This window comes from Cornus florida, unplaced genomic scaffold, assembly GCF_030987335.1.
Source record: "Cornus florida cultivar Cherokee Brave unplaced genomic scaffold, ASM3098733v1 CherokeeBrave_3.0.0_Hap2_Chr08, whole genome shotgun sequence".
In the NCBI taxonomy this organism is placed as follows: Eukaryota; Viridiplantae; Streptophyta; class Magnoliopsida; order Cornales; family Cornaceae; genus Cornus; species Cornus florida.
In genome coordinates this window covers 7,058,019-7,081,857 of record NW_026775578.1, presented here as the reverse complement: position 1 = coordinate 7,081,857, position 23,839 = coordinate 7,058,019, and the positions used below count along the sequence as shown (strand labels likewise).

Sequence of the window (23,839 nt, the reverse complement as noted above, 5' to 3'; positions counted from 1 at the left end):
ATGCCGTGCATCTTGTTAGCCAGTTCTTATCTGCACCTCGATCTACTCATTATACTGCTGTATTACGCATCCTTCGATACATTAAAGGGACTATGTTTCAAGGCCTTCATTTTTCTTCTCATTCTTCACTTGAGTTACGTGCCTACTCTGATGCTGATTGGGCAGGTGATCCGACTGACCGACATTCCACTACTGGCTACTGCTTCTTCCTTGGGAACTCTCTCATTTCTTGGCGCAGTAAAAAAACAATCTATTGTCTCCAGATCCAGTACAGAGGCCGAATACCGTGCCCTTGCTGATTCCACACAAGAACTTATTTGGCTTCGATGGCTTTTAACAGATATGGGTATTTCTCACTCCACTGGCACTGTTCTCTATTGTGATAATCGAAGTGCTATTTACATTGTTCATAATGACGTCTTCCATGAACGCACCAAACATATTGAAATCGATTGTCATATTGTGCGTCAACATGTTGCACGGGGCACTGTACGCCTTCATTCTGTAACTTCCGCTGATCAAACTGCTGACATTTTTACCAAAGCTCATCCGCCAGGCAGATTTCGGGAATTAGTTTCCAAACTCAAGTTGGTTTCTGCTTTACCATCTTGAGTTTGAGGGGGGATGTTAACATAATTAGAATATAGCCGTTGTTTATATTACTACCATAATTGCATTATTATAGCCTTAGTCTAGATAATTACTATAATTGTTATATAGCCGTTGGTGATCTCTAGCCTCTATATATCTCTCCTTGTACATGTATTACAAACACTTCAATATACAGAATATCTACATTTCATATATCTCTGGCTCTCTCTTTATCTCTCTATTTCTGATAATTAAAAATTTGAATTCAAATTTGAGGAGACTTCAAATTTGAATATTTTTTTAAAAAATATTCATCGGCTTTTATATTCTCTCTCCTTGGCTTTTTAATTTGTGCCTCCCACAATTAATTAGAAGTAGACGCTAGGAATTATGGCATATATATATATATATGTATGTATGTATATATATTTATTTACTCCATATATATTATTTTAGACTCGAGTGTTATATGGGAATTACTTGTAAGGCAAGAATTGGTCACGAAGAAGTTCTTATGGAAGGAGGCAAGTACTCGATGACTGTGTAACCGGAGACAGTCAAGCTTGTCTTTTGTTGCAGACGATACTCAGGTAGGATAGCAGAAGAATCCCACACCCGATTAAGATGATCGAGGCGTTCAAATGACGGAGATTTTATGTACAAGCACGAACCAAAGGTATCTGCAGCAAGCACATAAAAACCTCGTTCATGCACTGCCATCACTCTGGGATAAGGTTTTTTACTTTTGGTTTTGGTAACTCAACGAGTTCTTTGGTATTTGTATCGAAAAGAAGGGGTTGGAACTTGGAACTGGGTTAATTTGTGCTTACTCTTTGGACTATACGAAGCCATCAAGCATATCTCCGATTCTATCATATCACAATCAACCGGTGAATAGAATCTCTGATCTTCAGGGCAAGTAAACAATTTCACCGGAGGTTAATAAATTCATCTCCTCCACCACCAATTTCGATTTCATAAAATGCACCACAATGTGGCCTATCATCAAAACTCAGCACCAGATGCAATGATAGTACCATTGCCTCCTCCTCCTCCGCCAACGGTGGTTTTTTCTCAATCGGAAATTAGGGTTTTAGTGCCTCCAGTCCTCTCTCGATCACAAGGGGGATTGAATATTATGGGTGTCGTCTCACGTGTGCGCTTTAGCTAGGCCTCAAAGGACACTGATACTCTTTGTGAACTCTTTTTAAGTACCACTAGGGTGGTGGCGTTTTCTACCACAGGACCTACCTCAAATTACATTACACCCAAAAAAAAAAAAAAAAAAAAAATCAACCCATTCCATAATATATAATAATATTTTCATACTGCATGTCCAATTTTTCAAAAACAAATACATTTTCTAACTCATCCCTCCCTTTGCCTTTTTTTAGGTACACAACAAATAAGCATTTTTTGAGAACCAAAGCAGCAAAAAATTTGAAGAAAGATCGAAATTAAAATATAATTATAATAATCAACTACAGGAACAAATCCATTATAAACAAAAATAAATAAAACATTTCGTTAAATCAATGAAAGAGGAACAAAGGCTATATCCAAAAGGAGGGGCAAACAGCCACAAGCCCAGAGGTGATTTTAATTTGTTTTTTTTCTTTTTTCTTTTTTATGTAAGTTTCAGACCAAAAGTTCATGAATTCAACTTCTCACTTTCTTTCTCCTCTCTCCATGGTCTCCAGCACTATATATGATAGAAAGTATAAGGTTTATTGCAACTAAAAAGGAGAGGGTGACATCTATGTTCAAAAAAACAAAAAGATTCCCTGGGAGAATGTGTTAATTATAAATTATAAATCTAATTTATTTTATTATATTTTTAATTTGGAAGAACGAATTACTTGAAAAATAATTGTGATATTTTTTTTTTTTTTTTTTGAGGTGTGTTAATGACTTAATTTTAACTATCGTACTCTTACTTTTTAAAGGTTGGTCAGTATTTAAAGTCTTAATGGAGGCATGTGTATGAGTACCACCTAAAAAAAAACTTTAACCAGCCTAAATTTACAATTTTACTTCACCATTGCATCTATGAACTGCTGGTCAAATAAAAAATTTCACAATTTATTAAAAACTTTTTAATCACGCTCAATTGTACCTGTTCTTTACTAATGTGTGTGAGCGCGTATAAAACTAGTCCCTAAATTGCAACACACAAAATTTTATGAGTCATCTTACCTAGCATTTCAAAATCACATCAAAGAACCAATTATTTGTGCCTAATCGAAGTCCACCAAATTCAAGGCGCAGACATCTAAACTCAACGTGATCATGTTCTCATAAATTTCAAGGTGATAATTTGTTTTAATCCAATGCATTAATTGAATCTCCTTGGTACGTATTAAGTTATGGACCGAATATTACCTATAAACACTTCATCAATTCCTTCCCCGTAATAAGAAAATGACGGTTTTAAAGTACAAAATCTTTAATCATGAAAAATAACATCAAAGTAACTTGAAATTTATTTATGCAGATATAACCAAATTTAAACATAGCTCTGAAATCTTAAGCTTACTGAAGTCACTTTCAGATTCACAATAATACAACGGAAGATTTTAGTTAAATAAAAAAAGTTCAACCAAACTCGCACCGGTTAAAGCACATGTTTGCTAGTTATCGCTCAGATCGTCTAAAACATTGAGGTTCATGCAAACAAGCAAAGGATTTTAGTCAACTCCAAAATATCAAACTTCATACTTCAATTCCAAAAGTATTTTCATTCCTAAATCCTGAAATGGTAAAAATGATCAAAAGAGATACTCCATATAAAATAAGCAAGAAGCTACAAATACGAAAGAAACACTCATATGGTAGTCCCGCGTCCTCAGTTTTACCTTTCAAAATCCTATAGACTTAGATCCTCAAAATAGTGATGGAATTTCTTAGGGTAATGATTAAAATCCAAAACCAGCTCATAAAATTGTAGTAAACAAAGTAAACTATAAAATTCACACTCCCTCGTCTTCATTTATATGCAGTTGAATATTTTTCAAGACCCAGCCGTTGCAAAAAAATTATCTATTATAAATAAACTGTACAGAAGGAGTGAGGCTCGCTAACCTCCCATTCGGAGGGTCAAGTTTGTATCAGCTGGGCTAGTATTATAGTTCAAAGAAATGCAAGCACCATGTGGATAGTCCTACTTCATGAAGGCAGACAGAAAGACAAAGCCGCTCAGGTAAATATGAGTGATTGTATTTCACGTGGCATATATGTAGTAATTATATATTTTATTTTTTAATGTTTACCTATTAATAGTACATTAAAATTTTGGATGACCCTGTGAAGCTTAAAAAGTCATTAAACTTTTGAGATATGATGCGAGTTGAGATGTAGAGAATCGAGTATGGTGTGGGTAAACTCCTAGGCTTGTCCAACCCGTCCAAATCCTACCACTAGCATAGCAAATTAGCAATATAAAACAAATAGTTAATTAAAGTTACGAATTTAAAACAAATTTTAATTTGATATTTTCAAATTTATACGCAAAAAAATTAATATGACTAATATTAATGTCTTTTGAATAAACCCCAAATACATCAAAATAAAGATTGAAATATGGCTATTCCATAAACAGACACTTGTGCATATTTGTTGTTATTTATAGATGGATGATGGAAATGTAAGTATATTAATTTTATATAAAAAAAAGTTTAAATTACCAGAAAAGGCCCAAATGGACCAAATTGTCGAAGCCCTCTTCTTCGTCTTCTGCATGTCCGGCCCAATACTTGCAGAGAGCGCCTGGTTTACCATCATGGAAAATTAAGAAAGGAAAATCCCGCAACGAACCAGAAAGACATAGATATATATATATGTATATATTATTCATATAGAGAGGGAAAGAAGAAATGAGTTTCAGAGGGACTCAACAAATTATTCAACGACTGACAATTTTTAGGGCCAATTCGTGTGCTTTGAATTGAGGTAGTTTGCATCAAACCAAAACCCTAGAGGAGAGACGAAGTTTCACGAGGTCTCAGTCCTTGCCCTAGCTGCAATTTTCGCAGAATTATTCGCAATTCAGGTGATTTTTTGTTGCTTTATTCTACAAACCGAATAAATTTGGACTAAATTTTCATGTTGCGCAAACCCTAGAATTGAGAGCGGTGTTCAAATTGATTTCTAGGGTTGAATTTTTAGGCATTCAGTGCGAAGTTATGGCCAGTATGATTTTGTTCTGCATTTTGGTTGAATGCTAGAAGATTACCTGTTAGAACTTGGTGTGTGTCTTGCAGGTGAATTAAGTACGTTTGTTTCTCATTGCAAGCTTAGTGATTTCTGAATCTTACTTGGTCCATTGAAGTTTCTCGTACCAGAATTTGAAGGATATAGTGGTGGTGATGTATAGAACATGGAGTACTTGGAGCAAAGGTGTGTAAATTAAGAAATTCAATAGTTTGATGTTTTAGTGTTGTGACCTATTATCATTGTTATTGCAAAGCATTGGTTTGTACAATTTATGCACTCCTGTTTTGATAAAGAAGTGCTTTCACTTAGTTGTCCTCTGACTGATTTCGCTATGGTCAATCATTTGACAATGCACTTAAGGTTAGTAGAGTGAATGATCCATACATAAACAAGTCAATGCGGGTATATATTTAGGCAGTTACTCTTTGTTCTCCCTACGTGCACATAAAAGTTGATGTTGTGCTGTGATATTCATTATGATGTTCCTTCTGTAATTGCTTATATATAGCTCCGGTAACTTGGCCATCTCTCTCTCTCTCTGCACACAGGAGATGATGTTTTGTTGTAATACTCATTGTAGATGTTATATTTCTTGGAAACTTGCTTCTGCTACCAATTTGATTGATTGAGATCAACCTTATGTAGCTATGTTAGGCCGATGATTGGTTTTATTGTCCTTACCGGGTTCACTTTTTTTTTTTTCTTTATTGACAGCACAGTTACTTTTTCTTTTTTTCTTTTTTTTTCTTTTTCAATCATTCCATTCTTATTTTATTGTAAATGATCTCTCTCTCCCTATATATATACACACACACATATTCCCCCTCTGCAAATACACCCTTTAAATAGTAAAAACTAAAGACTGAACGAACTTTTTTGGAAATTCTTTCTTACTATAACCTTCCATTCCATACATTTATATTGCACTGTTTGGACTAATTAATTGACAGGGTTAGCATAAACACAAAATTGTTATCTGCATGACATAGACATGTATGTCAGTGGCAGCCTAGGTACCTATGCTACCATATAGGTAACCAATAAGGCCTTCTTCCAAGCTTGCCGCCCGCAAACTCGATGACTACATGTGTGAATTTAGCATATCAAATTGATATTATCTGCAAATGATGTCTTTGTTGTTCACAGCTTTGCTGTATTGATGCGAGCACGGGATATGAATAGATAGTATACAGACAAGTTGACATATTTTTACAAGACACGAGCATGGTATGGAACGACGACATTATACATACATAATATATATGTTTAAAATTGGATTTGTTTGTACATACAAATAATCATGATAAACTGTTGTAATCTTTTGAGACAAATTAAATGCAAGTTGTATATGGCGGTCCAAAATGTAAGACGTGCCCAAGAGTGTCCAAGAATTAGCATTTATCACTTTCAGGATCTACTGGACGTGTTCATGAGTACCTGCAAATATTAGGTGTTTGTAAATGGTTCCTTTGTAGAATTATATACCCTTCTCAGATTACCAGCCCTTTGTCAACTTTCAAAATTTCATTGTTAAAACTTCCTTCTTTTTAGAAAAGGATTTATTTCATGTACTAATGCAATGTAAATTGATCTATATGCAAGTATGATGCATGCTCGTTTACGGTTATGATGATCAAATTCTTATGCGGACTATAAGTACTATACAATAAACCAATAATACCAATGGCATGGTAACCTTCCTACCTTGAATAATTTTTATACATAACAACATGAGAATGGAGAACCTCCATTCAACATATTGGGGAGGCCAATCAATTTATTTATGTATGCTTGCATGCTTGTATAGAGCAATGGTGTCATATTCTTACTATATACTAATTATACAATTGGTGCCTTTAGACACAAAATGTTGGCGTGGGATGATTTATTTGTGCTTTTAACACACACACACACACATATTTTGGTCATGAACTGTTGGTTATTTCCGCTGTATTCCTTTTATTTGTATTGATATTGCAATATTTCTATTACTGTACCTTGGATTTTGAAATTGACCAAAATTGGATGTCATATGCATGTTAACGCTTTATAGTGTCATGTTATTATGAATGAAAGTTGTGTATAGATGGTAACCTGCTACTTGAGTAACTGCAAATCTCTGGTCCATACATGGGAAATAATGCAAGCTGTATCCCAAGGAGTTGAATTCTGCTGATAAGCATTAAACATCTTTTGCCGTATATTATTTAGATATGTTGCCTTTTCCCAATTAAAGTAAACATATATATTTTTCGAGACATTATCTTTTTCCTATTCTGGTAATGGTCTTTTTTATCCTCATTCTTACTCACTACTCTCTCTCTCTCTCTCTCTCTCTAGGAATTTGATTGAAACCTTGAATCAATGAGAGGGGAACATTGGTAGGTATTAGCACAGGAATGCATGGATGTAGCTTAGAATCTTCTCTTCTAGTAAATGCTGAGGTTGATTCCATGGGAGGAGTTGTTGATGGTGGAGTTGGTGTTGGTATTGAAACCTCTCCGCGGCGAGCAGCAATTGAGAAGGCTCAAGCAGAGCTTAGGTAATATGGCCATGCTGCTTTGTTACCTCCATGCCTGTTATGATTTACTACACATAGTTATATGTTAATTACACACCTGTCATTTGCCAATAACAGGCAGGAGTATGATGTTCGGGAGGAAAGGAGAAGAGAGCTAGAATTCCTCGAGAAAGTAGGCACTTTGATGCTCTTCTACTTTTCTGAAATTTTTATACATATCTGGGACCGTCCGAAACATGTTCAGCAAATAAATGCTTCTTATTTGCAGGGTGGAAATCCCTTGGACTTCAAATTTGGGAATGCAGCTACGGTTAGCGTCCAATCTACTTCGCTGACGGATCAACATCCTCAACAGTTCGTGATCAGTTGTTTCTTTTTCTTTTGCATTTGTTATTTGCTTATTGATGATCCTTCCAGTTTTAGTATTTTCTGTTCAGTGGCTAATATTTCCTTTCTCCCTGGTATCTCAGTGAAGCAAAAGGCAGTTTTGTGTTGACTGGTTCACCTCGTGGAGATTCTGTTGAAAGTAGTGGTAGACTGGAGGCTCGCACAGTTTGCGAACCCAACAGTGCTGATAATCTCTTGTTATTCGATGGTGAAAGTGAGTTTGTTGAGGTGGAAAGAAACTCTTTACATCCTAATAAGAGTAATATTTTAACATCAGAACAGTTTTCCCAGTTAGATGGGAGTCAAAATGCCAAAGAACCAGGGGACTCCGCTGCTTTCAGCATCCCAAAAAAGGCATATAGACGAAGAAATAGGTCACGACCGAATCGTGATGGTGCTCGTTTGAATTCTACTGATATAGTTCCAACTCATTGTGGTCACATCTCATATTTGCCTTCATGCCATGGTTCAAAGAATGCAAAAGGGGTAGAATCTGATACAGGTAACCATAAGAACCAGAAAATTTCTTCGAATGGTAGTTTAAAGGCTGTAAGTCCCAATGTTAGTGCTGTTCTTAAGGCTGCACCTTCTACTAGTCAGTTAAATATGGAGTTGGAGGGTGAGCAGGCTGCAGTATCAACTACTGAACTTACCAATATTAGTCATCCTGAAGCTGTCTCCAGTTTCAGTTCGTCCAAAAATTTGAGTAATAAGCAACATGATCAACGTTCACAAGTTGATGCTCCAGAAACTCCCACTTGTGTGGATTCTGACATACCTGAATCTGTTGGGTTTGGAGGACAGGAGCAGATAGTTTCAGCCAGTCTTGAATGTCCTCCTTGTGTGGCTGCAAGAGAAATTGAGAATCAAACTAGTTCTGGTCTACCAAATGGATTCAGCAATGCAAAAGGAAATAGGGAAAACATACCAAATGTAGGTCAAAATATCACTGTAGCACTCAGTCCAAACAGCTTAGATTCAAAATCCTATTGCCCAAAAACCTGCCTCGATTTAGCAGGAAATAATGATAGTGACTTGTGTACTAATTTAATGAACATTGATTCTAATGGGACTACTAAGGAACAAACCATAGTGATTGAAGGGACACCAAATAAGGAAGGTGATGAAATGTTGAAAGTGAATAATATTATGGAAGCTGATGACGGTTGTGCATTCATTAATGATGATCATAATTCTCTTCAGCAAAGCCATCAAGGCAATGGTTCTGTGCACAAAGCCGAGGAAGAATTACATGGTAGTGGATCTATTTTGCAAAATGGGTTGAAATATACTACCAGAGATGAAAGAATGGAACCAAACGACCATATTGCATCCGGAACAGAAAAAAAACCTGGTGATGTGTTGGGTGATAGTTCTAATTCCCAAATGAAAAGTGTTTGCACCGTTAGACCTCAAGGTGCTATGGATTCCTCTGTGTGTGAGCTTCCTGAGACTACATTGTCTTCTGGGGGTTCTATTGTTGCGCCTGAGCAACAAGCTTTTACTGGGATACACTTTAAATTGGCAAACAAGGCAGATGAAGATTCTATTTTGGAAGAGGCTCGGATTATAGAGGTTATTTCTGATTTCCCTTTCTTATTATCTTTAATGAGTTAAACTTGGAAGGAATTTTGTCAATGCCTTGTTTGGGCCCTAAAGGTCTGACATACCGTAGTAAACAGGCAAAGCGTAAGAGGATTGCTGAGTTATCTGTTGGTACCTTACCTTTGGAGAACCGTCACAAGTCGTACTGGGATATAGTCCTTGAGGAAATGGCATGGTTGGCAAATGATTTTGCGCAGGTCTCATTTTTGTATTTTCTTATGTGTCTTTCTTTTTCCACTTTGGAGAATATCTATTTTTGTACTTGTTTCGCTGGAAACCTATTTTAAATACCTATTCCAATCTTACCTGCCTTTCTGATTTGTTATCTTTTTCCTTCTTCAAATAGGAGCGGCTTTGGAAAATAACCGCTGCAGCCCAAATATGTCATCGAGTTGCTTTTACTCATCGTATAAGATTTGAAGAACAAAATTTAGTTTGGAAGCAAAAAAAAGTAGCTCACACCTTGGCAAAAGCTATCATGGAGTTCTGGCTGTCAGCAGAGGTACTTTTAAAAAGTTATTATATAAGTGTTGGTCCTAAAATCTGCACTTACGATTGAATTGGATCAAATTGTTGGAATGAGGTTGCTGGGACAGGGTTGGAGAACCCATTTTGTGCTGGTTTATTCACTTTACCTTTATAGAAAATTAATAGGACTTAATTATAGTGAAACATTGGTGTGTCTATTTTTATCTTTTCTAATTCCCTAAGCACTCAATTTATAAGAAGAAATGCTAAAAAATTATATTAATGAGATTTAGATTTACATTGATAAGAATATGAATTAGAAAAGGTAAAAATACTATGATGGAAGGAATTATTGAGAAACGGGGGTTAGAAGTGCGTTATGGCTGGAGCATTGGTTTGTTTATATTTATAGAGCACAACATATGTATGTGTATGTGTGTTTTTATAATTATAGAATTTTATGATTTTGCTCAAAAGAAAATTAATTATTTTATACACGATTATATCTGAAAGTACAGTAAATTATTCACTTGCTTGATTGTCTCTTTTTTGGAGTTGGATAATTGATCCTAGCCTGCTCCTCCTTTAATCCCTTCTCTCTTTGGTTCCTCCTACTTCTCTTTTTCTTCTGCAGAAAAGTTTTACTTGAATGCATACCAGCTAATTGTCTTAGAGAAATGCGCATATCAGGTTTTGGATAGAGTCCTAGTTTGACTGGACTCTTTATCCATTGAATACACAATTCTCTTAATTTTTTTCCTTTTTTCTTTTTGAGGCGGTTACAAAATTACTCCATGACTCCAAACTTATAACCATGATTTATATAATTCTCATTTTTTAACCATTATAAAAAATAAATAAAAATACATATAGGACTCTAGGGATGGCTGCTTTAAAATCTACATAAAAAGATGTCAAGACCTATAATTGACCCAACTTGAATAAATCCAGTTATATAAAGCTCCAAGTGGGCTCCAGATCATCTAATATATGTCAAATGAAGGGTTGGTTCTTAGAACCCTCCTTTTCACTCCTTTTGTACACATGTTACCATCACTGATTTCCATTAACTCTGTCTGGCTTAGGAAAGCTGAACTCCGGTTAGTTATAAACATGGAATGACGTATAAAGGTCAGGGTTTAGGGGTTGTAACTCATTTTCAGTAACCTATGAACATTGTCAGAATTTTAGATTCCCTTCCATTTAAGATAGTAGTAAGGTACTTTTGATAAGAGCCTTCTCTGGCTGAACAAGTCGATGATCAGTAACTTTGTCAATTTCCTCTGTCAAACATGGAAAAGGAGAGCGAGTTGGTTTCAGAATGGAACTGAGAGGACTTTTAAGGCTAACCTCAAATGTCTGGAAATTAATGGATTTAGGGGATTACATTTTAGACAGTACAAGGTTGAAATACAGAGTAAGATTTGACAATGTGGGGTTTAAAGTTACAGAGAATAGAAAGGGAACAAGACAACCTAGAGAAAGTTTCGCACCTTCAAAAGTTTGTGAATACTAACAAGAAAATTCTGTAAGGCTAAATCATTCATTCAACCATTGATAAACAAAGATTACATACCTTTTTATGGTCGTTCCTACTTGTAGCCACATTACTCATATACGTCATAATGGAGGTGACCCATATGGATCAAGACTCTTAAACTTTTTTAACTTATGACTTCTAGATGGTTATAGACTTCTAATTTTCAACCAATCATAATAAATAGATACATGAAACACAAGTGATGCTAAGATTAGCTGTTTTAAAGGCTCACATAACAGGATCCATAAACGACCCAACTTGACTAGAGACTCGATTATCAGGGCCTCCATGTGGAACCCACATCATCCATCGTCACCTAAATGGTACTTGATCTCTCTTCTCATGCTTAATATGTTGTATATGGTGGTTGTGACCAGGAGACGAGCAATAAACTGGAACTGCAATGTCCTGGGAAAAAAGTTGCACTTGCTGTCCGAGGATATGCAGTGAGATATCTGAAATATCATAGCTCCCTTGTTCTACATGGCCAAGCAGAGGCACCAGCGACTCCTGACAGGATATCAGATTTGGGCATTCACGAAGTTTCATGGGAGGATCACTTTACAGAAGTATGGACCAACACTTCATGTATTTATTTGAGGCATCATTATTTAGAACTGCAACCTAGCTACCTTTCTTTCACATATGAGTACATCATCATCTATTTTGGAAATGTCGGGTATTTTTTACCTTGAAGAGACAACTTTGCATAACCACTTGTTCTATCTAACTATTTTTTTATCAATGTCATTGAGGGATCACTTTTCAAAGTATTGACCGATCCTTCAATGCATTTAGTTAAACAATTAACGTGACCACTGCAACCATGCTCTCTCTCTCTCTCTCTCTCTCTCTCCATGACTTATGAGTCGATCGCTTGATCTGGAATGTTCAGAATTTAAGACCTCAAAGAGATGAATTACAATGACTCAATGAGTTAACGACCCCCAATTGGTCTTTTTTATTATTATTTATTTATTTTAAAATTAGGGCTGCATGATATTTTGTTTTTTCCATGCAGGAAAATCTCTTCTACACAGTGCCCTCTGATGCAATGGAAACATATAGAAAATCTATTGAATCTCATTTGGCACAGTGTGAGGTAAACATGTTGCTCTTCATTTTATTTATTATTTGTGATAAAGTACCAGTAGGTCACTTCTTCTTCTTTTTTTTTTTCTTTTTTTTCTGATTCACTTTTTTCACGTGCTTCACATTTCTGTTAGGTATCGAATTCTTATAGGAATCTACAACATTTCACGTGCTTCACTTTTTAATCAAAGGAACTCTAGCTCCTACATTTTTATTTATTTTCTGGTGTTTACAACATAATTTTTCAATTTGCTTTTGATAAAGACCTGTGAAGGAACATGAATAGTTAGTATGGGTTTAAATTTTGTCAATGATGGATAAACAATAAATTTCTTCTTTCATTTCTTTTTTTCCTCTGATAGCTATTTCTCACCGTCTTGCTGGTCCCCAACTATGTTTCTCCTGATCATCAAAATTAAATTCCCTCCCACCCCTATCTCTGTCATAATTAAATTAAGCCTTCTCCTATTATCCATCTTCCCACTTAAGTTGAGAGATGAAAAACTGAAAGGTGCAAGGGAGGAACAGCATGCTATAAGGAGAACTTGCATACCAATTGCCCACTCTACTTGTCAGAAGAAAATATTATTGGGAGTTGTTTATATGTATATTCTCACTATCTTTTTTCAGAAGGCACTGACACGATACCATTATGAGGAATGCTTCAAGTGTTATACTTGAACTATGATATTACGCGAGCTGGTTGGTTAGGGTCTTGAGAAAAAAAAAAAAATCTCTTTTTTCTGAGGCAGTCAAATGAACCAGGCTACCTGAACTTGGTTTGAACTTCTTTTTTTTCAGTTGATACACACCCCCCCTCCAAGGAATTGTTTGCACTCAAGAGGAGTCAAACCTTAGACCTGATGCTTCATGAGGCAGCTGGGCCATGTGACTTACCCACTTGAGCCAACCCCTTGGGGTACTTGGTTTGAATTTCTCTTCATCACTCTTTTGAAATCATTTGCGAGGCAAATGATCCAAGCCTGATTGTGATTTGGAGCTCATTAATTTTCGAGTTAAGCTCGAATTTAGCTTAAGCTCATGAAAATCTTAAGGCTGCATGATAAAGAAGCTACTTGAGGCAGGATTAAGATTGGGTTATTGGAATTGTGATGTTGTGGCCCAAATTTGGTCATGGGCCGCATTGTGACCCATTTTCAACCCAACAAATGGGCAGCGCCCCTGAGGAAAAATTTTTGACCTATTTTTTTTGCTTGCGGAACCTATTTAGTACTCTCTTGTAGCCCAATATATAAGGGTGTTTAGGGTTTGGAAGACGAATCATCTAGCGAAGATGAGTTGGTTTTTATGCTCAACTTTGAAAGTCATGAAGAAGAAAGTTCCAACTTAAGGTTAGGTGATGTAATTGGGGAAGAAGCCTCATTTGCAGAAGAACAAATTGAGCAGATAAGTAGAGCTCAATTAGCAAAGAAAGAAGATATTTATCGACTTTCCAAATTTAAGATCTTCTCAGCCTGAGTTTTGTGAGAGCTAACCTTTCCTCAGATTTTCACTGTGGACGCAAACACAACTTGTGTCGAACCATGCTAAATCTTTGTGTTCTTTGTGAGTCGTGTGTTTATTTTCTGCCACATTTCATGATTGTTACTTGCGTTTTTGCTGCATTTGTCGGAACAAGAATGTTGTCAGCCATCAGTTCATAGTAGTTAGTAGTAATGAACCAAATTGGAGCTCTCCAGATTTCAAGAGGAGCTTTGAGAGGCTTGCTACTTAATTTGGCTCCTTTTGTTCGAATACCTATTTGTTATCTGTACTCACAATATTTAATTTTGTTATATTATTGCTTCAAATGAGTGAAATGCCTATATTGAACACTATGTTACTATAGAAAATTATATAAAAAAGTGAATGACCATTAACCAGTGTCCCTGTGTTAATTTGTTTGAGGATTGACACGTCTGACACTTGGATATATTCCCGGACTCGGCACGCGGACCCAAATCCATGTAACATAGGAGATCATATCTATATTTCTATATATATAATAGATTTACACACACACACACACACGCGCTATATAAATTATTAATCCATTTATTAGTATTTCAATAGATTTTTCATTTTTATGTAAATTTTTAGTAAATAATTAATCACATATTTACTTTATTTCAATATTTGTTGGCCTAGTTTTTTTATCTGCATTTCCTTAAAATAGCTAAACTAATCAATGAAAGATTTTTCAGTTTTCTATGCTAACTTCTTTTAATCCACTAATTAGTTTATTACTATTACCACTTCCTATTATACAATAAATTAGTAAAACATATTTTATAAGATTAAAAATGTATTACAATTTCATTTAAATTAATAACTTCTTTAACCTAATTAATGAAAGACTTTTCAGTTTACTAACTTGTTTCCATCCACAACCAAAATTAATTAATGGAAGAATTTCCATTTTACTGTATTAACATCTTTCTATTTATCCACTAATAAGACACTGTGAAATTTCTCAAGTTCATGTTTTGCTGATAGTTCTTTTAAGGGTGGGTTCTGCTTCATTACAATATAATTTTGGTGTATATAATTAGTTGTCACAATTTACAAAGTTTATTAATCACGTGCATTGCACATGAGTTTCTTACTAGTACCCAAAAAAAATCAGCTAGATTACTCTGCATATAGAGGATTATAAACAATAGGATCAGAGTCAAGCAAGTGCTAAACGCCTTTTGAACACAAGGCAACTTAATAAATTAGCAAAATTTCTAATATTCTTTGGTAATGTTGGGTGTGTGATTAAGTTATTTTAAGGAGTCCAATACACTCTTTGTATTATTAGAAAGGTGACTAGAACCCATGAAGATTATGGAGTATATAACAAAGTTGGATGGAGAGAGTTGTATTAGTGTGAGTTAAGGAAGGGAAATGAGTTCATATCCAATACTTCAAATAATTTTTCATATGAATTGACATGTAATGCACCATTCAGGAAAATCATGCTTTGGAAAGAGGTGTAGGCTAATGAGTTCATATCCAATACTTCAAATAATTTTTCATTTGAATTGACATGTAATGCACCATTCAGGAAAATCATGCTTTGGAAACAAGTGTAGGCTATCTTTTCTTCAGGTCAGAGTCTTTTAACCTATGATACCATGTGTTAAGTGAGTGAGTGGTACTCTGGTGCCTAATATCTTTTATAATTGAAAGAAGTTGTCAATGTAATTCGTCATATTAGTATTCCCATATAATAATTGTAGCAAGAAATCAATGTAATTCCTTATATAAGGGTATACCTTTTCTTTTGCAGTTGACAAGTGAGCAAAACACTATTGCTTGTGGTTGCTTTGTGTAACTTCACCTGTTGCTCTAGCTTACTTATTGAGGCACTGTTTTTATTTTATTTTATTTTTTCCCATTCTTTCTTTTTTCTTAGAAAACTGGCAGTAGCATGCAAGAAGAAGTTGAAACATCTACATATGATACTGTAGCAGGTATTTTTTAATTTATTGTTATTTATCTTGCCTTACTTGTTTATTAATCTTGTATTCTTGACAAGTTCAGTTCCATCTTTTAGACTCTGGATCTCAAGAGAATGCATATGAAGAGGATGAAGGAGAAACAAGCGCATATTTTATGCCTGGAGTCTTTGAAGTTAGCAAGTCATCAAAATTTGAGCAAATGAAACGGAAAAACTTGAAAAAGTCTTATGCTGCAAGATCATATGAACTGGGAGCTGATTTGCCTTTTATGCAATGCATGGAAAATAAAGTTAGGACCCAACAATCTGCCTTAATGGGAAAACGTCCTGTCAACCATCCTAATGTTGGTTCAATTCCAACAAAACGCGTGCGGACTGCTTCCAGGCAGAGGGTTGTGAGTCCTTTTAGTGCTGGAACTTCTGGATGTGTTCAGGCTCCGAACAAGACAGATGCTTCAAGTGGTGATACCAATTCTTTTCAGGATGATCAGAGTACTTTTCATGGTGGTTACCAGATCCAGCATAGTTTGGAAGTTGATTCAGTTGAGGCCTTTGAAAAGCAATTTCCATTTGACTCTGCTGAAGTATCTAACAAACCAAAAAAGAAGAAGAAGGCAAAGCATCTGGTATATTATAGTTCATATTTTTTAATAGACATTGGGGATTCATTTGTCTTGGTAGAGTGCGTGACTTTCCTCTTTAGTCTTCGACTTCTCCTAATCATTACATTATTAATGAATTCTATATGATTGCAGGGCTCCCCATATGAGCACAGATGGCATCTTGATTCCAGTTTCCACAATGAGGAGGTGATTATTATTATTTTTTTTTTAATTTTTTTTTTTATCAATTATATTGGCTTCATTTTGATGCATATATTTCTTCGATTATCCACTCAATGACACCTTCTGAGCTGAAGTAGGTCAGTAAATTATTTGGAGGCTAGTATGAATTTAGAGATTGAATTTGTTATGGTAGGGTTCACACTGAAAGGGCTATTATTTTTTTCCTTTTTTATTTATTTTTATTTCGTTTTATGGTTGCTGATTGCAAACTAGACCACTAGTTTTGTTTATTTTGTGTTTGATTCATGTTTTCTTACTTGTTGAGCTTTTGCTATAGAAACGTTTTTGAAAAATTTGATGGTTTAGCAATGGGTTCAAGATTTCTAATCTTGTCTGTGGATACTGGTTCTACTGTCTGTAATGGAGTCCAGGATTGGGTTGTTGAATATATGCATCTTGCTGGATGTCCTTGGATGCGTTTCAGTGATCACAAATAGAGTTGTGGAGATTTAATAGCGTCTTTAGGTTCTGTTTCACTTTTTAGAGAAATGGATCATCATAGTCATCTTGACTGGAACACGTGGAAAAGCTATGGCTCTGTTCTCTCTAAGATGACTACAGTGAACACTGTGCGAATGATTATATTGTAAAATATATTTTTATTTATTTTATTTGTCTTGAGAAGTTTTACTACCTAGAAATACTCTTATGTTTTTGGTTCCATATTCTCATTTGATCAGCCAAAAAAGTATGTTTCATGATGCTATCTGGTAGTCATTGATTTCCTTATTTATCTTTCTAAGTGCAGAGGGATCATTCAAGAAAGAGATTGGAGAGCCGTAAACTTGAATCTAATGGAAGCAGTGGTAAAGTTTCCCCCAGCCCAAAAATCTCATATCTGCTTCTGTGCTTAGCTTTTATGATAAATTCATTGATCATTTCATTTTCTTTGTCCTTTACATCTTTGTATGTCATTTATGAAGGTCTATCTGGGCAACACATCATGAAGAAGCCAAAGATGATGAAGCAATCGCTAGATAATTCTTTCGACAGTCCTACCCTAATGGCAGCATCTATTCCTTCTCCAGTGGCTTCCCAAATGAGCAATATGTCCAACCATAATAAGTTTGTTAAAATGCTTGGTGGCCGGGATAGGGGTAGGAAAGCCAAAACCCCAAAGGTAATCTACTGAACGGCCTAGTCAACAATGTTCTATGAACCTGTTTTGATTGTTGCTGCTCCACCTTCATTATAAATTTAAGTTATGTATGAACTTGAGCATTAAATCTTCTTTGCAGACGCCTGCTGGTCAGGCAGGGTCAGGAAGCCCGTGGTCACAAATTGAGGACAAGGTTAGTATTTTCATCTGTTGATTTATATATATATTTTTTATCGTTATTAGAGATATATGGTCATTTATTTGAAAGGTTATTTTGACATCTTAGGCACTTGTTGTGTTGGTACATGATATGGGTCCAAATTGGGAGCTTGTTAGTGATGCTATCAACAGTGCTTTGCAGTTCAAGGTTATTTTATGCTAAATTTTCTAATCTCATTTATCCTGCTTCTTTTAGATTTTTAACCAGTTTAAGCTATCACTGGAAGAAATACTATTCATTTTTTTTTTTTTTGCATAGATTTCTTGAGGAATTTTCATTTTCCTTTTTATTTTTATTTTTTTTATCTTTATCTTCATTTTTTTTTCTTGGCCGGTAGATATTCTCATTTTATGTCTTGTTCTTGTTCGACATTTGCAGCGTATATTCCGGAAGCCCATAGAATGCAAAGAACACCACAAAACATTAATGGATATGACTTCTGGTAATGGGGCTGATAGTGCTGAAGATTCAGGATCTTTGCAACCTTATCCGTCTACCTTACCCGGCATTCCAAAGGCAATTTATTTATTCATTAAATTCCCTTCCTGCAAGTCAGTTTTGAAATATTGTTTATTTTATAATCTAGCTGGCTACTTTTCAGTTAATTTTAGCTGTTCTGGTTGATCTTTGGCTGCATGTCACACAGGGTAGTGCCAGACAATTGTTTCAACGTTTGCAGGGACCAATGGAAGAGGATACCCTCAAATGTCATTTTGAGAAAATCATTATGATTGGGCAAAGGCAACATTATCAAAGGATTCAGGCATGTTTCTGTCTAAAAACTTAACTATAATTATGTGTGTGTTGATCCAAACATGATTTAGATTTCAGTTGCCTGTCATTAGAACTGCCTCTATAGCCTATCTGTCCTTCCATCAGTTGATTTTTTGTTTCCTCAAGGCAGTTCCCAGTTTGTGTTATGTTTCTAACTAAATTAATAGAATTCTAAAATTCACGGGAAAAATAATGGTCGGACGGCTAGTGAACTAACATAAAATAAAATGTTGGATTAAATTTTATGCAGGGTGGAAATCACAGAAATAGAGTTTGAAATATGCCTAATTAGTTCCCTTGCATGATCTGCTCCTTTCTTTACAGGTTTTGAATTCATTAATGATTGTGACTCTGTTTTGTTTGTAATTTTCTGAAGAATCATAATCAGGACATAAAACAAATCCAGCCGCACAATTCTCATGGGGTTGCTCTTTCCCAAGTCTGTCCAAATAACCTGAGCGGAGGGCCTCCTCTCACGTAAGTTTTGGTGCTTCTCTGCATTATAAGGGTGCAATTGTTATGTGCCGATTATTGCCACTCGTGCATTTTCTTCAATATTACCTTATATAGTTTTTCATGTTCTGTTGCATGAAATTTGTCTTGTTCAAAGAATTGTAATAATTATTTTTAAATGTTTGAATGAAGGCCTCTTGATCTTTGCAACGCAATCGCATCAAGCCCCGATCCTCATTCCCTTGGGCATCAAGGCTCTCACACTAGTAGCGGTTTAGTAATGTCAAATCAGGGTACTGCAACATCCATGCTTCCTCCTGTTTCAAATTCCTCATTACAAGGATCTTCCGGTATGGTTCTTGGTAGTAACTATGCATCACCATTGAGTCCGCTCAATGCCTCTCCTAGGTAAAATTATTATATTGCTTGAGATTATCACTTCGCCCCGTGTTTTCGTATACTGATTTTTTGTACTGTTGTCTTGGTGTCTAGCACTTCTCTTAGGGATGGTAGATATGGCGTTCCTAGAACAGCATTTATATCTGATGAACAGCAGAGAATGCAGCACTACAATCAAAATTTATCTGGTAGAAACATTCAGCAGTCCAGCTTATCTGTTTCTGGGGCTCTTCCAGGAACTGATCGCAGCATTCATAAGTTGCCTGGCGGAAATGGTATGGGCATTTTGGGTGGGGTGAATAGAAGCATGCCAATGGTAAGGCCCGGGTTGCAAGGAATAGCCTCATCATCAATGCTAAATTCTGGGAGCTTGCTTTCCTCCAGTATGGTGCCGATGGCAAACCCCACAAATTTGCAGTCTGGAGTTGGTCCTGTTCAAGGGAACTCAATGTTGAGACCTCATGATGCTTTGCACATGATGCGGGTGGGCTATCTTCTATTTTCTTTTTCTATACTAAGATGGATTTTCTCAATAGTCGTATGACGTCCATTTTTGGGGCCTATAAATACATGAGGTTGAAGGCCTTAAACTTTTAGAATGAAGTACTGTGGGTGGTCACGTTTATTATACAAAAAAGCCCGAGTTGAAATAATATCCATGTAGTTAGATAGGTGTAATTACATTCCAATGACTCCAAATGTCTTCAAAAACCAATTAGAGGAATGCTCAATGAGTACAAAATCTTTGACTGATCTTTAAGATGCTTAAAAAATATAATTGAATTTCATATTTGCATGATTTTTGGAAGGAAATCATAATTCATTTTTTTTATTCTTAGTTTCTTTCTAGCTTGCGGGCAAGGTCCATTTCTTGGTGCAATGGTTACTAGTGTGATAACTCAGGTTCAAGTTTGAGAGCATCCAGTTTGTGCAAAGATAAAAGGCAAAGGTTAGGTATATGCCCCCATAGGATATTTGTTAAGCTCTGGGTCCCTGAACTGGAATTTTAAAGGATTTGATCAAAGAAGTGGATTTGAAACTTCAAGCCTGACCATAAACAGGTTGGTAGGTTGGTGTGTTGGCAGGCAGGGTGGGAATTGCTTCTCTGTACTAACATTGTTTAGATTGTCGTGTGAAGAATTTTCAACTATTCTAAGGTAAAAATATTTTCATTTCGAACTGCTCTTGGAATATTGTTTTCTAGAGTAACGTGTCATATGGAGGATACTGTTTTAATTTAAAAGTTCATTCAGATGATTATGGTGTATGGATTCTAGAAGGTATAGAGATGGTGGCTAAATTATTTTAACCTTGTCCTTACTAACTTTTCTATATCACTGAGGGGTGCTGTCAGAATCATATATGAACTTCTTTCTGTTTTCTCATGTTTCGAGTCTAGGTCTTATTATGCCTATTCTTAATCTTAAACGGAGTTAAATAGATAGGGATTTCTATGTGAACATAGTATATTTCGATCCACTCAAATGATCCTTTAAAATAATGAGATCTATGTAACCCTATTTCATTCTAGTACAGCATGAGAGGAATGTGATGTGGAATTGAGTATCATCAATTTATAATTATAAGTTCATAACGCTAGCCCCTGGCCTGTTATGTATAGAACATGTGATGTACGGGACCTAAACTATCATAGACCTTCTAAATATGTTATAAATTCGTCCGAGAGTTGCTTCACTGACTAGAACACTTAAAGGAGTTCTCTGTCAGTTGCTTCTCTTTTCTGGTTCGACTATCTGTGGTCCTCATAGCTTCAGCTCCAACTTGAATGTTTCTTAATCCTTTCTGTACCTCATGTAGATTCTTTGGGTTTCTAGAATATTTGACTTCGATGATCTAGCATTCTCTTTTTCATTTGCTAAAAATTGCGATAGGCATAGAAAATAGCTACCATGTGCATTTATATCCTTCTTTACCCAATATATGTTCCAAGTAGGATTGAACAGTCATTTGATTTGTGATAGTCCTTGGGCACATTCTTTAGCTGTAACAATTGCATTTATTGAGGCATTTCCATTTCCAGTTTGTTTGATGACATTGTTAATTTTTACCCAGAATCCGGAGCATCAAAGGCAAATGATGGTGCCAGAGGTTCAGATGCAGGTCACACAAGGGAACAGCCAAGGAATCCCTCCTTTTAGTGGGTTAAATTCTGCATATTCTAGTCAGACTGCCCCTCCACCTGTTAAGAAGTACCCACTTCACCAGCACCAGCAGCATCAAATGTCCCCGCAACAGTCCCATGTGCTTGGCAATTCTCATCATCCTCATCTTCGAGGACCTAACCATGCGCATCCAGCCTATGCAAGGCACCTGCAGCAGCGGTATTTGCACCAACAGCAACAACAACAACTTGCTGCATCCAATGCTTTGATGCCCCTTGTACAAGCACAATCCCAACTCCCCATCTCATCTTCTCTGCAAAACAGTTCCCAAATTCAGTCACAAAATTCTTCCTCACCAGTATCATTATCCCATCCAATGCCATCATCCTCGGTGATTCCCATGGCGCAGCACCAGCAGAAACATCACATGCCTCCTCACGGACTCAGCCGGAACCCTCAAACTGGTGGCAGTGGGTTGACCAATCAGATGGGGAAGCCAAGACAACATCAACCACAGCATCGGCAGCAGTTTCAACAATCTGGCAGGCTTCATCCTCAACAAAGGCAACAGTTGCAGTCTCAGCAGCAGGCTAAACTTTTGAAGGGAGTAGGAAGAGGGAACATGCTGATGCATCAGAATCCCTCCATTGACTCCTCTCTTCTGAATGGTCTTTCCATGACTACAGCAAGCCAATCTGCAGAGAAAGGTGAGAAGGTCATGCCATTGATACATGGTCAGGGTATATATTCAGGGTCTGGACTAGATTCTGTTCAACCATCAAAACAAGTTGTGCCTCCTCATTCTTCAAATGAGTTGCAGCTTCAGCAAAATATGTATTCTGGCCGAACAATCCCTCCATCAATGCAACTCCAGCAATTGCCTTCTCATTCCAACAACAGCAATCAAGGTATTCCACCAGTCGCTTCTGGTCCTACATTATCCGCTCCTGATCAAGCTGTTTCACCCTCAGTCATGGCTTCTTCCAAACACCAGCTACAGCAAGAGTCAGAGGCACAGCAGAAGTTAGTGAACCAAACTCAATCGGCTGCTCAAAGAGCGCTTCAACAGAATCATCAAGTGAATACTGACCCACTGAGCAAGTTGCAAGCGAATCAAGCTGAAGCTGATCAGCAATCTCCAGTCGTCTGAGACAGTCTCGTCTCAGACGGGTAATGCAATGACAACACCTCAGGCCTTTGTTGATACAACTAATGTAATACCAGCTGTTTCTTCTGTCAGCATTCCGCAATGCAAAACACCGGAGCAAGCCTATGCCTATAGTCGGCCAAAGGCGAGGCCAGAGGCAGTCATCAGGCAGCTTGGCCCCTCTTGGGCATAATGTTTGTTCTCAGCGGCAACAACAACAGCAGCAGTCACAGCTACAACAGCCTCCTACACGTCCGCCCCCAACTCCACAGCAGCTGCAGCAACAATCACCACAACAGATCTCAGCAGCAGAAGCAGCATCTGCAAGCAGGGAAAGAAAGTTTATATATGAGGCTCACTAACTCTAAACTGGAAAGAAGCATTTTAAAGCTCCTGGAACGGTTGATACTGCCTGATTTAAGTTGGCATGTCATTTTAACAGCAGTGTATAGGTATGTTAAGTTCTTCTTCATTTCAGATATTTGCAGCCAGCTGTAGTCTGACATGCACGGATGTGATTCACATTGCATACACTGACACACTTGATACATTTTGATGGTTACAGGTCATGTGCTTACCTTTTCATTGAGATAGTGTGCTAATGATTTTCAAGGATCATATTATTATCATTTTTGCCAAAAATGATAATTATGGAGGTCCCTGTAAATATTTTCCTGAAAATCGCATGTGTTTCTATTTTCTCTTGCCCCTCTAATTGTTTTATTGGATGCCTGGTCTCCTTATGTGATGAACAAACCTGAATCTCTTTTATGTTTATATGTTAAAGATGAATACCCTGTCCTTGCTATATATTTCCTATGTCTGGGTTTTTGATTGGTATGTGGTGCCTCTGGTTATTATTACATGTTCAATTGAATAAGACACTAATTGCTGGATGATGATTTGTGCAGATGAAGC

General features: G+C 36.5%; 1 pseudogene; it reads left to right on the top strand.

Annotated features, from left to right (window-relative positions):
- The first annotated feature begins 4,297 nt into the window (after positions 1-4,297).
- LOC132269139 (chromatin modification-related protein EAF1 B-like) lies at positions 4,298-23,365 on the top strand (annotated as a pseudogene).
- The last annotated feature ends 474 nt before the right edge of the window (positions 23,366-23,839 follow it).